The sequence below is a fragment of the Ammospiza caudacuta genome, chromosome 23 (genome assembly GCF_027887145.1).
Source record: "Ammospiza caudacuta isolate bAmmCau1 chromosome 23, bAmmCau1.pri, whole genome shotgun sequence".
Classification (NCBI taxonomy): domain Eukaryota; kingdom Metazoa; phylum Chordata; class Aves; order Passeriformes; family Passerellidae; genus Ammospiza; species Ammospiza caudacuta.
In genome coordinates this window covers 2,808,750-2,825,291 of record NC_080615.1, presented here as the reverse complement: position 1 = coordinate 2,825,291, position 16,542 = coordinate 2,808,750, and the positions used below count along the sequence as shown (strand labels likewise).

General features: G+C 48.4%; 1 protein-coding gene across 3 annotated transcripts in view; it reads right to left on the bottom strand.

Moving 5' to 3' along the window:
• KIRREL3 (kirre like nephrin family adhesion molecule 3) overlaps nt 1–16,542 on the bottom strand; it is a 412,450-nt gene that overhangs the window by 309,916 nt on the left and 85,992 nt on the right. The window lies entirely within an intron of this gene.

The following is a 16,542-nucleotide window of genomic DNA, read 5'->3' as shown; positions in this document are numbered from 1 at the left end:
TTGGAAATAAATTCCTTTTGATAGAGCATTTTAAATTCAAATTACTCTAAAAACAGAACGCTAAAGCAAACATGAGGGTTAAATAGTCCCAAACCCCACAGATGAACATTTTGCATAGTTTTACAACAATCTGCTTTAAATTTTCCTTTGTGAAAAAAAAGCCAGCGAGAACTCCAGCGCTGCTGGCATGGTTTGACCTGAGTTATTAGTTTTTTCCTCCAAAGCTTTTGGCTCAGGCACAGCACGGATCCAGGCTCTATTTAGAGACACTGACACAGGCAAACCTCCCATGGTCAGTGCATCCCCTTTGCCCAGGCATAAAAGAACCTATTTTCAGCCTGGCCCCATTAACAGGGCACGGCCCCCCCTGCTCCACCTCCCAGCCCAGACTTCTTCAATAGGAACATGAATATCAATAAAGCATTAACGAGCAATTTTCCCAGCTCCACCGGCTCTTACTGGAAATAAACCCTGACATCTCTTATGTCATTGACTACCTCTCATCTCCCTGCCTGCCCTGACAGATCCCCAATGGAGCCTGGCCTTCCCTCGCCTCTCAGAATAGCAGCTTTGCTCCACGGGCCATGTCTGGGCTGCAGCTCCCACTTGGGCCCATCTCAGATGGTCTGAAGCCATGCCAAGGAGTAGTCAAAGGCCTTTCCTTTCTTCTGAAGTTTCCTTTCTTCTGAAGTTACTGCTGAAGGGTTGGTGGTGCTGCCCTGGCACCAGCCAGCCCTGGAGGGTGGGAGATGCAGGTTCCAGCTGTGGCTGCCCCATCCCTGAAGTGTCCAAGACCAGGCTGGACAGGGCTTACAGCACCCTGGGATAGTGGAAGGGCACCATTTCACCAGCCTCCCAAATGGGCATCTCCACCTGAACAACCAAATCCTCCTTCCAATAAAATAATCCCTAATCCTGGATAAAGCCAGCACTGCCTAACCCCGGACTTGGAGGAAGATGGATGAGTTATGTGATCCCTCCAGGTCCTCTCAAGCCATTCTTATTCTGCATTTCTCCAGTACTAAGAGGAGCTGTGCCCCCAGTAAAAACAGCTCATGTGTGTCTGAGCTGCCTCAAACACCTCCAGGGTTCTCTTTCCTCACAGAGAAAAGGATATTCCAGATGTTAAAGCTAAATGTCCTCACTGGAATTTAAATATTAGATTATGACCCTTTCCCCATGGTGGGCCATGGTTCCCCTCTGCTTTGCAGCAGTTTTTGGCATGTCCAAGGCTCTTGGTGATGCTCTCCCTCTCTGTGCTCAGCTGCTTCCAGACCACCCCAGAAAGGCACAAGGGAAGGAGTTACAGGCATGGGAACTGCCTGGCCTTGCCAAATACAAAAACCAAGCACAAAAAACCCCAAACACCCCAATCCACCCAAAACAAATGAAGAAAAATCCCAAAACACCAGAGGGGAAATGGAATTGGCTTTGAAACCTCTCAAAACTCAGCAGCAGGGAAAATGGGGGGTGAAACCGTGGTAGTGAATGAAAAGTGTGGCTGACCCAAGTACTGGCTGGGGAGGCCCAGGGGTATTTTGTGAGGATGGTTTGCAGGGAAATAAGATATTAAAAAACCCTTAGATGGAAATAAAAACAAAGGGGATTATTTTTTCACCCCTTTAGAGCAGAAGGTTTTCCTGCTCCATCATTACAGGAAACCTCTGCCATGAATTGCCCCAACACAGATTTCCCTGCATAACGAAGGGATAGTTTCTGCCTTTCCCCCTTCCACACATCATTTACAACATTCTGCTGTGATTTACCAACATCAGCTAGCATGAAAGCCAGGAGAGGAGCAGCTACAGAAGTGTTCTCAATTTTTCCACGAGGCATCTCCTAACATGCACTGAGCTATTCCTTAACCCTGCCCCATGGGAGCAGCTCCCCTGGCTCAGCCCTCAAGCCAAGGATGGAGGTTTGGAGAGCTCCTTAAACCTGAGCCCTGCTGCAGTGCTCTCAGAGCCCCCTGAGCCATGGGATGTGTCTGAATGAACACCCTGGGATCTGCTGCCCTCAGCAAGGCACACTGAAGGCAGGGAGCACATCAATCAATGGAAAAATAATAAAAAATCAGCCCTGCCTGGGTCTAAGCGGTTCCTTCAGTGGGACTGGGTGAGTGAACTCTAAACCCACACTCAGGCACATCCCAGTGCTGCTCTTGGGGTGAAAATCAGGGTGTTGGGGTTCAAACCAGCTGTTTGCTCAGATGCTGTTTTTGTCTTCATGTTAACAGCCACGTGGTGAGATAAAACACAATGAGGGGAGAAGCTGCTGTTTCCAAGGCTGACCCAGACAACAGCAACTTGGGGGAGCTTCTGACTCCCTCAGAAGAAAGGCAACGCTTGACTCCATGCATTTTCAGAGGCAAAAGGCTCCTTTGTTGCAACCTCACATGATATTTATCAATATTGCACGATATTTATAACCAACATCATTCACCCAGAACCTAATTGGTTCTTAACACCCCTCACATGACTGACTAATTAAGGAGATACCCTTTGGTAAACATCTTATGGGAAAACAACTGTTCAAAACACCAGCTGCAAGATTGTTTTAATTATTTCTCTCTCAGCCTTCTCAAAACTCCCCAGAACAATTCCTGGGGAAGTTTATCTGGTTCCTCTCTCTGACCAGGCTGTCAGTATCTACATCCTACAGGTCCCTGGAAGTTGTGGCCAGGTAACAGCAGCAGAAGAAGGGAAACAGCCTCAGGCTGCTCTGGGGATGTTCAGGTTGGATACTGGGGACAATTCCTGCCCTGAAAGAGTGGTCAGGCATTGGAAGGCATTGTCCAGGGCAGTGGTGAAGTCCCCATCCCTGGAGGTGCTCAAACACAAGCAGATGTGGCACATGGCTCAGTGGGGGTGTCCCATCAAAAGATGGACTTGATGATTTTTGAGGTCTTTTCCAACCTCAGGGTTGCTGTGATCAGACATCTCCACTTCTCCAGAGCCCAGTGGAAGAGAAGAGACATTCCTGGGGTTCTGTGTCCTGGGCCACCACAGGAAATGCTTGGCTTGCTCAGCTGCTTTGGAAATTTGCCTCTAAACAAGTAGCCAAGCCAACACACAATAAAGATTTTTATATATTTATACAAAATCATGGAATCCCAGAATGGTTTGGGTTGGAAAGGACCTTAAAGCCCATCCTGTTTCACACCCTGCCATGGGCAGTAACATCTTCCACTACCCCAGGTTGCTCCAAGCCCTGTCCAACCTGGCCTTGGGCACTGCCAGGGATGGGAAATGTATATTTGGGAAATGTATATTTATATGCAGCCAGGGATGCAGAACCATCCAATTGCCCAGCCAAGACTTCCTCCAGTGCTTCTTCACTCTGGTTAGATCCTCTTAGGATCCTCCCCAGTCACTCTTGGGGCCAGCCTGGGCCCACGGATGAACACAATATCTTCCCACAGGAAAAAAATCCATAAAAGTAAAATTTTCTCTGAGCAAAAAAAAAAAAAAAAGGAGGGAAAAGAAGTCAGTTTTGACAGGACTTTCATTTAAAGAACTTCTTTCCCTTTTACAAAGGAAGAGTGCTTTAAAAATGTCAAAACATTGGATTTATTTATTTATTTATTTGGAGCAAAATGACATTTCACTTGGAAATGTCAGTTAATTTTTAGCTTTGAAAGTTTTACAAGATGAAGCAGTCAAACTGATTTTTCTGACAATACCAAGACAATTTCAATGAACTTGACTGGAACATGTTTTAGGAGGGAAGTGCAGGGCTTGAAGAGGGTAAAAAATAATTTAAAAAAAAAGAAAAAGAAAGGGAAAAAAATCAGTGCTCTTCTAAAACCTTTAGAACAACAATAGGGAATGAAAAATATCATTTGAATCCTCAGAAAGCAGTGAAGAAAATTGCCAGCTCAAGTGCTTTGTGCCCTGTTGGAATTTACAAGTTTTACTTGAAGCAATTAAACTTCCTGAGTGGATTTTGGTGATTGCTCAGAATAGAAAGTCTAATGCTGCTCCTCCAGCTCTCCTCGCCTCCTTAATCCGAGGAGAGGTGGGAGGAGAGCAGTCACTGCAGAAGGAGTTCATGGAATAAACACTCCTGGCTCACTGCACCTCCAGCCCCGGCTCTAATGGAGCTGTTGGCACCCAACAGGGACAGGGGGTGTTCCACAGAATTCACAGAGTCACAGAATCACTGGGTCGGAAGAGACTTTCAAGATCATTGAGTCCAACCCAGCCCCAACACCTCAACTAAACCCTGGCACCCAGTGCCACATCCAGGCTTTGTTAAACACACTCAGGGATGGGGACTCCACCACCTCCCTGGGCAGAACATTCCAGAACTTTATCACTCTTTCTGTAAAAACTTTTTCCTGATATCCACCCTGTATTTCCCTTGGTGCAGCTCGAGGCTGTGTGCTCTGGTTGTGTCAGTGCTGCTGGAGAAAGAGCCCAGCCCCAGCTGAGCACAGGCAACTTTCAGGAGCTGCAGAGAGTGATGGGGGCAGCCCTGAGTCTCCTTTTCTCCAGGCTGAACAATCCCCCCTTGGTGCCACTTAAGCTGAGACCTCCCATCTACAGAAGATCATCAGGGGAGAAGTTGATGCAATTTAATGAGCATAGAACAGTTGTTGATCTGTTTGTTTCTCCTGTTAAATAGGAGGGAGAATGACCAGGGGAGCCCAAAGAGCTGCTGCTGCGAGCCCTGAGCCTTGGAGCCAGCATGGATTTGGGGAAGAGTTTGTAAAGCAAGGATGGAAAGGACCTTCACCTCTCCATGTCACTGGCCCAGCTGTTTGCAGACCTTAGGTTGGGCATCAGGGAGAGTTTCCTCATGGAAAGGGTTGTCAGGAGCTGGAAAGGGCTGCCCAGGGTGGAGTCAGCATCCCTGAAGTGTCCAGTTAGGGTTGTGGTCTGGGTGACGAGGTGGTTTGGTCACATGGTGGACTTGAAATCTTGGATCTTTTCACATCTTAAATATTTGATAGAACAGCAAAGCCATGGAATGGTTTGGGTTGGGAGGGACCTTAAAGATCATCTCATTCAAACTCTATGGCCATGGGAAAGTGAAGCTGTCCCACATCCGTGGGCTGATTTACTGGAGGATGGAATTCAGGATAAGCACGTGGCTTCCCTTGCACCAAAACCATTCACCAAGAGTTTGGAGTAATCTTCAACTAGGACATCCTGAACTGATGAAGATTTACCACCAACCTCTTTTTTGGGTGATAACCCTAAAGCCCAGGAGGGGCACAGGGCTGTGCCTGTGCTTGTGGGAATGAGCAACTCCATGGGCAGCCCTGATGCCCCTCCTGATGTCCTTGGCACACCCAAAGACAACTCCAGCCAACCAGGGCGGATACCCCCTCTACTCTGCTCTTGTGCTGAAAAAATCCAGAGAAAGCCATGGAGATTCTCCAGGGCTGGAGCCCTCTGTGCTGGAGCCAGGCTGGGAGAGCTGGGGGTGCTCACCTGGAGAAGAGAAGGCTCCAGGGAGAGCTCAGAGCCCCTTGCAGTGCCTAAAGGGGCTAACAAGATGGATGGAGAGAGACTTTTTGCAAGGGCCTGGAATGACAGGACAAGGGCAGGGTTAGATGGGATATTGGGAATTAGGATATTGGGAATCAGGGTGCCCAGATCAGCTTTGGCTGCCACTGGATCCCTGGCAGTGCCCAAGGCCAGGCTGGATGGGGCTTGGAGCAGCCTGGGACAGTGGAAAGCGTCCTGTAAGTTTTCGGTGCTGTTTAGGTGTTCTGGAAAGGCCCAGGGATGGCCTTGAAGAGCCCGGCGCTTCAAAGGACGAGGAGAGACTTCTGATCTTGTCTCGGTCTCGGTGTTTATTAATTGTTTATCTAAAAGATTTTCTTTCAGCCCGACAGAGGTCTGCACAGCAAGTCAGCCATGGGCACACTGCACAAACCCCGGGGCGGTCACTTATCTTTATACCCGAAGTTACGTGTACAATATTTATAGTTTTTCCCCAATACCTTCTACCCTTATTAACCGGTGCACTTTTAGTAATAACCAATCCCCAAGTGCCACCATCACCACAGAAGATGGAGGCCAAGAAGAAGAAGAAGAAGAACAGGACACGCCCCAATTCCTCCATCTTACTTCTTTAGACCCCCCTGTACCAAAATCCTAAACCCTGTGTTTTACACTTTAACTAACTTATCCCTTCACCATTCACCCAGTGAAACCTTCCCAGTCCTCATACAGGCGTTGTCTCCTGTGTAGGATCAAAGTCCAGCCACCAGACACTTCTGGCAACATTCCAGGACTCCCAAGCCCCCCAAGGGTGTTCTCGGCCACTCTGCACCTCCATCCTGAGGTGCTGAGATCCCACAGTGTCCCTCCCATGGAACAAGATAATCTTTAAGGTCCCTTACAATCCAGACTATTCTGGAATTCTCTGATTTCTGTGAGCTAAACACCTCCTGCAAACAGGATTTGTGCTGCAGCCAAGAACTTCCCTTGCACGCTCTGAACTCCCATCAGTTTCCAGCACTGAACAGTTTTGTGGAAGGACCCAGTGAAGATTTCTTTGCCAGGGCAGCTCCTTCAGAGCGTTGGGGATGTCCTGTAAGGGATTATCTGTGGCCACTGGCACAGGGATGGGCAATGCTGCAAACTCTGACCCTGGATAAAAGCCAGCAAAGGCTCCAGCCCTCTGTGCCTCCAGCTCTCTCCAGCTGCAATCCAACACCTCCAAAGCCACGGAAATGCTGCACACAGGAATCGCCCGCTGGAAATTTAAAGCCAGCAAGCTTTGTCAATGAATAAGTGTTCCAAAACAGTAAATTAATAAATTCCCCCGAATCCATAATAGATACATCTTTGTTCAGCCACAAAGCTTTGATATAAATTGTAGCTTTTTAGGGCTGCACTGTCAGAAGTGTAATATATCACCCGAGAGTGGATCTGAGTTCAAAAGTACATATAATAATATAATTAAGATAGCTTGACAAGAATGTATTTTAAAAGTATAAAATACCTGCAGGTATAATGGCTTCATAAAGTCTGTCAGATTTACTTCTGCTGTGAAGAAATTTAAAATGTTTTACTCTAATGCAATGCAAATTAAGCCAAGGATATTCATATAACAGCGTCCTGAAGAAAAATAAAAAGAGGTGGAGAGAGGGAAGAATCAGAAGTCATGAGCAGAGCAAACAAGGTACTGAGCTTTCCAGGCAACTGGGCTGCTCAGTGGAGCGACCAGGAGGCAGCAGAGCAGGGTTTGGTGCATCCCTGTGCTGAGTTTCCTTCCAGGTTGGTGTTATCATCCCAGATTCCTCACCTCGCACTGCAGCACTGATGTGCTCTATAGAATCATTTGCAAGTGGAAAGTGATTTTCTTCTTTTTTTTTCCATTTTCTTCCCTTGCTGCACTGAAAGCTTAAAATAACAGAGGTGTTCAAGGGGGAAGGAGTGCACGAGGGTGGAAACCCAATCCAACCTTGCCAAAATTCCTGTATTTTCTTCATTGGGCATTTCCCCTCCAGGGCAGCCTGGGACTCAGCCTAGGACACCTTCATGGCACCCCTGACACCCCTGCCCCACTACCAGCCCCTGCCCCAAAATCATCACAAAGCATCTTCCAAGCACAGTAAATATTTGCCTGTTTCCAGGAAGAAAAGCCATTAAGAAATCAATAGAGAATGTTAATAAAATACTTTTCACTTCTCAGTTTCCTTGGCTCCAGTGGTTGTGTTTGGATTTAACTCTGACAGCTCTGCTGAGCCACACAAATCCTTCTGACAGCACAGGCAGGGAGGGCCTTTTCCCCTCCCTCACTTCACATGTGGAATTTCTTTTTAGGCATTATGAATTAATCTCCTTTCTAACAGGAATACACCACATTCAAAGGCCACTGTGTGCAGCAGGTGAGACTTGGCTTCTCTCTGCCCCCATCAGTTTGGCTTTGTGCCTCAGTTTTCCCACCCAAACCACAGAGGCTGCTCTCCTTGAAGCCCCTTAGCAGGATCTATTCAAAGAAAGACTCTTTTGGGGTCCTCCTTCCCACGCAATAAAACTCCTTTGCTGGGACTGTCATTCATTTTCCCATCTCAAGGGAAATAAATCATCTTTTTAAGCTTTAATATAGTGCCTGAGGGCATTTGGGACTTTTTCCCCCTTCTATTCCCTACTGAAAGCAGCTTGAACGTTCAGTAACCAGTTCCAAGAGGTGGGCTCCAGGAACCCAGGACATGAAATATTAAGAAGTTTGCAAGTAACAGCAACACCTACAAGGGTGGAACAGCCCCACTTTTAGCAATATTTGGGACAAAGCTGAGCCTAAATATATTTTAAAGCTGGGGAGAAAGAGAGGGAGTGGGGAAATGAACCAGACAGCTGGCACTGGATGAGCTCTCTTCCTCATGCTGTTGCATCACTATCCTACCTTGCCTTGCTCCCCCCAAAAAAAGGAGTCAAAAAATCAGAAAGCGAAGCAGTGACAGCCAGGGAGGGACCGGGCTCGTCCCTGTGACAGGTGGCAGAGTGCTGGGCTGCAATTGCTGCTGTTGAGTCACAAGAAAACAAAGATGTCAAGAGTCCACGGGGAGAGCTGGGAGGACGCAAATCAAGATCCATTTCCCGGTGTCTGTGCCAGGTGGAAAAGGGAAGTGTGAGCTGATTAAATCTGTGCTGGTGTCAGATGGGGAGAGGCTCCTTCCATCTGTTTGCTCCTGAGCCTTTCCCAGGGCTGGCAGCTCCGAGAGAGCTCAGCAGCCACAGGTGAGCAGAGCCCGGCCTGGAGCTGCCTGTCCCTGTGCAAAGCTTAAAATAACTGATCCTGATGGGATAACCTGGGCATGGATGGGCACAACAGCTCTGCCTGTACCTGTGCAAATCTTAAAATAACTGATCCTGATGGGATAACCTGGGCATGGATGGGCACAACAGCTCTGCCTGTACCTGTGCAAAGCTTAAAATAACTGATCCTGATGGGATAACCCAGGCATGGATGGGCACAACCGATCTTGATGGGAATCCAGGAATGGATGGGCACAACAGCTCTGCCTGTCCCTGTGCAAACTGATCCTGATGGGATAATCCAGGAATGGATGGGCACAAGAGCTCTGCCTGTCCCTGTGCAAACTGATCCTGATGGCATAACCTAGGCATGGAGGGACAGAACAGCTCTGCCTGTCCCTGTGCAAACTGATCCTGATGGGCATGGAGGGGCACAACAGCTCTGCTCCGCCTCACCTGCTGATCCCTGCATGCCTCCTGCTCCAGCTGGCTGCTCCCCATCCACACCCAGCAGGTTCTCTCACACCCAGAGGTGCTGGGTCCTTTCATGAGTACAGTGAGAGTTCCTATTTCTGTCTGCAGAGCAGGAACAGGGATGCTCCCCACACTGCAGGGGAGTTAATACAGGGCTGTTAGCCACTGAAATAATAAAATCCTGCATTGGTTTGGGTTGCAAAGGACATTAATTCCATTCCCATTTCAATCCCTGCCATGGGCAGGGACACCTCCCACTGTCCCAGGCTGCTCCAAGCCCATGCAGCCTGAACTTCGACACTGCCAGGGATCCAGGGGCAGCCACAGCTGCTCTGAGCACCTGTGCCAGGGCCTGCCCATCCTGCCAAGGAACAACTCCCCCTCAATATCCCATCCAGCCCTGCCCTCTGGCAGTGGGAGCCATTCCCTGTGTCCTATCACTCCAGGCCCTTGTAAAGAGTCTCTCTCCATCTTTCTTGTCAGCTCCTTCAGGCACTGGAAGGATGATGAAGGGGCTTGGAGAAGTCAGTGCTCCTAAAAACTGAGGTTTTTTGTCTTTTATGACTTTACACTTTCTCTGTAGTTTGCCCACAGCAAAGATCTCCTCATGTCTTGGACAATGGCCTGACCTCTCTATTTCAGGCAAATTATTCATTGCATCCTTCCTCCAGGAAATCATTCTCTGGGACTGCAGGACCACCTGTCCCTCCAAGGTTTGCTATCCAGCCCCTCACCAGCCCCACTGAATTTATCATCTGCTTTCACCAGACAGACCTGTAAACTCAGGAGTTTCTCCAAAAGAATTCCCAGGTTTTTGAGAGTGATCCAGCTCCACCTCTGCAGTGCACACTTCACACTTCACTTCATCCTTTTGTTGATTTTCTCAGTTGTGCAGCCACCTGAGGTAGTTTATTTTTAATCAAATAACCACAGCACTCCGGAAGCCAATGCTCCATCAACAGACTAAAAAGTCTCTTTGCATCGTGGCTCTTTTCTGCTGCATGCTCAGTCTGACAACACTTCCTACGAGGGCTAATGCTAAAAAAAAATAATAATAATAAAATGCTTTCCTCTGTTTCAGCTTTTATTGGCAATCCATTCTCATTAAGCCAAACACATTTGTCTTCATAACGTGTACTTCACAATTACAATATCAAAGGGTTTGTATCTACATAATAAAAATGATCTACAGAATAATACAAGGGGAAAACATTGCAACATAATGTTGTTATTAATGAATCCAATGGGATGTAGGAAGGAGATATTCCCATGGGGCACCTCAATGGCCTCCACTGCCAGATGCTGTGGAGTGAGCTTGGGGCTGGGACCAGCACTGGGAGGGGAGGGAGGGCAGACGGGAGTGGAATTAAATGGAATTAAAGGAGAGTTCCCAGTGGCAGAGGGAAGGCAGCTCCAGGGCTGTGTTAGCACATCTCAAACACCTGCAGGGTGTGATCCAGCCCCAGCCTCCTCTGCCTGTCCTGGGCATCAGCTGGGCACAGACCCCCAGAGTCACAGATCACAGAACCTCCTGAGCTGGAGGGACCCCCAGGATCATCCAGTGCTGCCCCTGTCCCTGCTCAGACCCCCAACAATCCCACCCTGGGCATCTCCAACCCCTCCTGGAGCTCTGGCAGCCTCGGGGCCGTGCCCATCCCTGGGCAGCCTGGGCAGTGCCAGCACCCTCTGGGGCAGAATCTTTCCCTGATCTCAGCCTGCCCTGCCCTGGCCCAGCCCCAGCCGTGCCCCGGCTCCTGTCCCTGTCCCAGGGCAGAGATCAGAGCTGCCCTCGGGAGGAGCTGCAGCCCCTGAGCTCTGCCCTCATCTGCTCTGCTCCAGCTGCACAATCCCAGCGCCCTCAGCTGCTCCTCAGGGCCCCTCCAGATCCTTTCCCATCCTCATGGCCTGCTCTGGATGCTCTCTAATGGCTCCATGTCTGTTTTATATCGTGGCACCCAAAGTGCCCCCAGCACAGGAGGTGAGGCTGCCCCAGCCCCAGCACAGCAGGACAGTCCCTCCCTGGCCCAGCTGATGTCCCCAGGCCACGGTGGCCTTTGTGCTGCCAGGGCACTGCTGGCTCATGCCCAGCCTGCCCTCACAGAGCTCCCAGATCCCTTTCTGCTTCCTTGAAATCCCCCTGGGCTGAGGCTCAGGCAGCCCCTGAGGGCAACATTTAAGGGCTGAAATGGAGGAGCAGGCCTGGCGCAGCCCCATGACCAGGTAGGAACTGATCTCTGGCACAGCCCTGTGCCCAGGTGGGAGCTGATCCCTGGCACAGCCCCCATGCCCAGGTGGGAGCTGATCCCGCCTGGAACGGCCCCATGCCCAGGTAGGAGCTGATCAGATCCCTGGCACAGCCCCGTGCCCAGGTGGGAGCTGATCCCAGCAGGGCCCTGCACAAGCAGCCGCTCTCCTGGAGGCAACTCAGACGCTGGAAAAAGCTTTTCAACACTCAACCTCTTTAATTCCTTTGTGTCTTCCAGACAGGATTCAGCAGAGCACCAGCGGGTTGATTAAGCTACATTGTAGGAGATCACAAAGAAGGAGGATAAATAGAAGGGGGAGATTCCCGCAGTTGGCAAAGACATTTCGGTCCAGAAAAGTGGGGGAGGAGGAAATAACCCCAAGCAAAAGGCAGAGCTCATCTGCAGCATACAGGAGAGACTCAGAGCAAGGGGGAGGACATTCCAGAGGCACCCAGCAAGCAAAAATCATCATAAATAGAAATAATAATAGCAATGCTGTTATTTAAAATAATTAATGCTTTTAATAATAGCAGCAGTGTGAAAAACAGGGGAAGGGAACGTGGAAGATGAGGTTTAATTCAAAATTTGTGTTATTTACCAAGAGCTCTTCATTTCCAAGTGCCCAAGGTGGGAGGACAAGACCACTCCCTTGTCTGACCCCAGCTCAATATTCTCAGAGCCAAACACACAAAAAAAGGAGCTGAGGCTCGGAGCCAAACTTTGTCATTTGGGAGAAGTGCTCCCCTTTGTGCTCCATCAAAGTGAGAAGGCAGATTTTGTATAAAAGGGCACATTATTGACTATCATTGGCAGCTGCTGGCCAGCTCCAGGAGTTTAACCAAGATACATGGCTGGCCTCAGCAAAAAGCAGCTCCACACGGGGCCTGGGATGGTTTTTTCTGAGGCAGCCAAAATAATGATGCTCTCAAATGCAAAAAACCCACCCAATACTATCAACATTTCACAAACAGTCCCCAGTTGGAAAAAAAAGCCCTGGGAGATTAGGCAGGCAAGGCAGTGACAGCAATTCTTCTCAATAACTTTGACGTGCTGCTTGTCGTGCTGTTTTTTCCTCCCTCTCCTTCTTCAAACAGACCAACACAAACAGTATTTGAAAACAGCCCTTTCAAACCAGGAGCTGGAATGTTGGACATCAATGATGTCAAACCACAGCAATCCAGTGCTTACAAATAACTTCTCGCCTCCTGACAAGAGAAAACTGATTTTTGCCTACAAGGTGCTTGTTCAGGGAAGTGCTCGGTGGCTGCGGCTCCCTCCTCACCAGCTCTCATACAGGGCAGAGTGTGGGATATCAGGGAATATCCTTCAGATATCAGGGGAAATGTGGGAACCCAGGACATCTCTCTGGCAGTCCAGGATGGCCAGGACCCTGCCAGGGGGCTCAGAGACCCTGGCACAGAGCCCAAAGCACCTGTGGGTTTGATTATGTCCCCTGGAGCAAATTACCAAGCTTATGTGAAGATCTGCATGCCACAAGAGTTTAGGTAGAATAATAGTGAAGTTATCACAGGGTGGAAAAGTAGATTTTGGGGTTTTTGGTATGGGGGTTCAGGGGGCAAGATGGAGGGATTTGGGTGTGTCCAGCCTTTCTCCTTCTTCTTTGCCTCCATCTTCTGCTGTGATGGTGGCACTTACAGATTGGTTTAGAGTAGAAGCTCACTGTGATAGGTGATAGGTGATAGGTATTGGGAAGTAATTGTAGATATTGTACAGGTAGTTTTTAGTATAAAGAGATAACACCACCCTGGGGGCAGGCAGAGTGCCTGGACTGTCCTGCTGGATGAGACCTTGGCAGGGCAGGAGAAATAATTTTATAGAGAAGGAACAATAAACAACCTTGAGACCGAGAAATGAAGAGCTCTGACTTGTTCTTTAGGCGCCGAGCTGGAAAAAGAGACTTTATAACTCTTCTCAGGGTCACTCTGAGCAGTAGAGATCCTGACAGGGAAAGGTTCTTCCCCCAGAGGGTGCTGGCACTGCCCAGGCTGCCCAGGGAATGGGCACGGCCCCGAGGCTGCCAGAGCTCCAGGAGGGTTTGGGATGCCCAGGGTGGGGTTGTTGGGAGGTCTGGGCAGAGACGGGCTGCACTGGATGATCCTGTGGGTCACTCCAGCTCAGGATAATCTGTTCCACCCCCCTGCTATGAGCAAAAGCAAATCCCACCAGACCAGGCTGCTCAGCCTGGCTGCTCAGCACTTCCAGGGATGCACAGTCCACAAACACTCTGGGCACTGCTTCTCACCACCCTCACGGTAACAAATTTCTGCCTAATATCTCATCTAAACCTACACCTCCAGCTTTCCTGTCTTTTAATTGTCTTAGCTCAAAAAAAAAATTCACTTTTTTTTTTTTTTTTTTTTTTTTTTTTTTTTTTTTTTTTTTTTTTTTTTTTTTTTTTCCATAATAAGAAAAAAACAAGACTGGCATGCTTTTACAAGTTATGAGGTGCAGCACCTGGATTCCCAGCTCTCTCTCACACTCAGCACCATGCCAGGTGTGCAAGCACATGCTGGAGGGAGAGCCAGGCACCTCCTCAGAGCTCAACCAGCAGGATAAGCATGGAAGTGAAGTGCATTGCCCATCAGCAACAGTCCAGGCAAGGCACAAACTCAGGATCAGAACTCTCTGTTTGGGAACACAGCTCTGGAGCTGCCTGCTTTTCACCATATTCATTTTATTGAAAAGGGAAATTTATATAAATAGCCCTCCCTCCCCAGTTCTGTTTGTAATCTTGGTGAATAACTATTGCTTTAGGAGGGTGGAATTGCTGACTCCTTTATTTCTGAAAAATGTATTAGAAAACCTTCTCTTTATAAGAAAAAATGAGAAAAACAAAATCAATAGAGTATGAAGGAGCATGAAAAATGCATTTTAGAGTCTCCCTTTTTTTTTTCCTTTTTTTTTTTTTTTTTGGTCCAACATTGCTTTCCTGTAAAGCTTCTGCAGAAACACACATTTAAATGTAAATGTTCTGAAAGTAAATGGGTAAGGATGGAAAAGATGAAGAGGAACCGTGAGCCACTTCCTGCTTGGGATAAGTAATGCAATAAGCAGTGACAGGCCAGCATGGCACATGGGCTTCCCTGGCTCTTCCTGAGTCAGTGGGGACGTGCTCCTGATGGGGGAGAGAAGACTCTGCTGCTGCCCAAATCCCAGAATCCCAGAATCAGACACTGGCTTAGGTTGGGAAGGGACCTTAAAGATCAGCCAGTCTCACCTCCTGCCATGGCAGGGACACCTTCCACTGTCCCAGGTGCTCCCAGCCCTGTCCAGCCTGGCCTTGGGCACTGGCAGGGATGCAGGGGCAGCCACAGCTGCTCTGGGCACCTGTGCCAGGGCCTGCCCACCCTCACAGGGAACAATTCCCAATTCCCAATATCCCATCCAGCCCTGCCCTCTGGCAGTGGGAGCCATTCCCTGTGTCCTGTCCCTCCATCCCTTGTCCCCAGTCCCTCTCCAGCTCTCCTGGAGCCCCTTCAGGCCCTGGCAGGGGCTCTGAGCTCTCCCTGGAGCCTTCTCCTCTCCAGGTGAGCACCCCCAGCTCTCCCAGCCTGGCTCCAGCCCTGGAGCAGCTCCATGACCTCTCTGGGCTCCAGCAGCTCCAGCTCCTCCCTGTAACAGGAGCCCAGAGCTGGAGGCAGCTCTGCAGGTGGGGTCTCACCTGAGAGAATCAAATCCCTCAGCTCCTCAAGGCTACAACGCTGAGATTTGAGGGCACCACACTATGAAGTTTTTGAGCGAAGCAGAATCTCACAGATCTTCAGAATGGAAAAGAATAAAATGCAGGGAGCTGTCCCTCACCATAGGCAAGACAGCAGAAAGTCAAACAGCAACAAAAAGACCCCCCATAGCTGTAATTCATAGATTTCCATACATTTCCCTGAGTTGGGAAGGGACTTAGATGGATCACTGGGTCCAATATTTGGGCCACAACAGGAGAATCTCAAAAATCCCACCCTATACCTGAGAGCTTTCTGTCACTGTCATATGTTATGGAAAAATCCCTTTGCCAGGATTTCTTCTCCTGGGAAACAGAGAAGCCTCAGAGAAAAAGGAAAATAATATTCTGTCATTGCTTCTCTTGTTTTGCAGCTTTGGAACGTGGTTGAAGGTTGTTTATCCAACAGGTGGGTGTTTGATTGGCTTCATATGAATTGTTTTGACTTAATGACCAATCATGGTCAGGCTGTGTCAGGATTCTGGAAGCAGTCATGAGTTTTCATCACCATTCTTTGTAACATTCTGTCTGTATCTTTTCTCTATCCTTTAGTATAGTTTTAGTATAGCATCCTTTTATATAATATAATGTAATGTAATGTAATGATAATATAATATGATATGGTATAATATAATATAATGCAATGCAATGTAATGCAATATAATATAATATAATATAATATAATATAATATAATATAATATAATATAATATAATATAATATAATATAATATAATATAATATAATATAATATAATATAATATAATATAATATAATATGCCTTCTAAGAACATGGAGTCAGATTCTCAATTCCTCCTTTCTCCTGGAGACTCCTGAAAATACCCCACTTTCCAAACACTTCTGGCTGACCTTTGCTTGCCCAGACAGTTTTTGTCCTTCAGCCGAGCAGGTCAGAGCCAATCCAGTGCATGCCCAGCCCTGGCAACACATCCCATGGCATATCCCAGCCCTTGCAGCTCTCATTAGCAGGGAGGAGAGGGAATTAACCCCCCCAGCTGCTCGGGAGGTATAATACCAGATCTAATTTCATAGACACCATATCTAGGCCACAAGCCTGTAATCAGAATAATACAGATGTGAGATACAGATGTTCCCAGCGCCAGGCTGGGTGCATCCTGTTAGAGAGTGACAGTCTGGTGCTAAAGCTGAGCTAATACCGAGCTCCTGAGAGGATTAACAGACATTAACAGGGCATTATCCAACCATTAAACACACTTGGGATCGTGCTAGGCTGGCCCTAATGCTCCCCATGGTCATTCCAGCAAGGTCAGGGATTCTGAGGGTGCTGAGCTCCCTGGCAGGCACACAGCACCCCATGAGCTGCTCCTGAGCACAACCATACTC